The sequence below is a fragment of the Frankliniella occidentalis genome, unplaced genomic scaffold, assembly GCF_000697945.3.
Source record: "Frankliniella occidentalis isolate FOCC.00 unplaced genomic scaffold, Focc_3.1 Scaffold913, whole genome shotgun sequence".
Classification (NCBI taxonomy): Eukaryota; Metazoa; Arthropoda; class Insecta; order Thysanoptera; family Thripidae; genus Frankliniella; species Frankliniella occidentalis.
The window spans coordinates 4,985-6,733 of NW_026268019.1; positions in this window are offsets into that span (position 1 = coordinate 4,985).

Here is a 1,749-nt window from a genome sequence, read left to right on the forward strand (position 1 = left end):
CCTCCCCCCTCTTTTACCACCCCTCCCTTCCCCACTCCACCGCCACTCGCGTCGTTCTCCCGGAATGAGGTGATACATGGATGGCATTTTTCCCCTCAGCTCCACGAGGGACCCCAGCTGTGCCTCCCCCGCTCCGCCAAGTCCGCCCAGCAGTCTGCTGGCCCCCGGCTGCCCAGTCAAGTGGTATGGTCGGTGCAGCAAACACTGGAAAAAAAGGAAGACGAATTATTGACGAATTATTTCCCGTTGCCAGTAGTCGTCGGATCAAGGAGCGCTGGGGAGGCGATCGTTTCGTGACGTCTGCGGCTGTGTTTCTTCAGTAGAGTAATGGGGGCCCAATTGAAGCGTCATCCGTTCCCATCAAAGCGACGTGCGGCAGTACACGACGACAACGTCGACAGAACCCTCTCGTCGTGTTTTAAGTCAAAATAACTGGCGCGTGTGGTTCGGGGTATATCTTGTAAATCGCAACGGGCTAGAATGCGCGTTCGCGTAAGCGTTATGCTATGAACTATGAACACCTAAAACGCGCGAGTGGTGTACTGGAGCAAGCTGCTCAAACAAGCGTTACGCGGCGGCTGGCGCCGACCCTCCTCGCTGACCCACCTCATCGCCGACCCTACTTGGCGACCCTCCTAATCGCTAGCAACATATCCTCACTAATAAACTAAGTGTTCAACTGCTCAACACTTGTAAGTGTTGGACTGCAAGTTACACACTTGCAAGTGTGCAACTCAGTAGGTGTGCAATTGCAAGTGTGCAACTCCTCTGTTGATCACTTCCTACACCGTGAGCGTTCAATCTAGTGAAGTATGTCCAACCGAGGAGTTGCACGCTTGCAAGTGCACACCTGCCGAGTTGCACACTTGCAAGTGTAAGACAACGGAGGTGCACACTTGCAAGTGTAAGACAACGGAGGTGCCGCGGGAGGTGCACAGTTGCAAGTGTTCAACTTGCATTTGCACATTTACAAGTGTTGAGAAGTTGAACGCTTAGGATGGCTGGGAGGCGGCGCTGGCGGGGCGGGGACGAGTTAGGCCGCCCGTCCGCCGCCGTGTCCCGCGGGTCTGCCTACCCCGACATGTGCAGGCGCTTGCAGAGCTCTGCGGCCGCGCCACCGCTTCCCCGCGCGTCGGTTTACGCAAAAAATATATAAGTAGATATCGATCGCTCCGGGCGGCGCGGCGGCCGAATGGAAGTGAAATAAGAAGAAGTACAAGCAGAAGGGTCCGCCTCGTGGCTCCGCTCCCCCGCGAGCTTAGGGAGGGAAATGTAAGTAAGAGGAGGAGCGGCGGGGAGGAGGGGCGGGGGCTTCTTGGGAAAGGCTTGGCACGCAGACAGAGCTTCTTGCTCACGGAAAGTTTGGGGAATTCCGCCGTCTGGTGGGAATTTCACCTACTCGTCTGCATTGCTCTAATTGTTTCATTCGTTTAAATAGCAAACAAGGTCGAGCGGGGAGGAAATAAGAAAGAGGCCGGAGAGGAGAATAGAGGAGGGCCTCAACTCTAAAGAATTAATTACTTTGCGCTCCACTTTTCCGCGCGCCACATCTTCATTCCATCTCCAAAGCGATTCGATATAGAGATCGGAGATCAGTCAGTAAGATCCAGTCCAAATAAGACCACAACTTCTTTGATTCAGAAAAACTTCCCCAATCACAAAAGACTCAAACATTCTGCTGCGTTACTGCGTGGAGTTTTTACTTTCACGCCCCCGATTACTTGTGCTGGATGGATGCCCCCCCCCCCC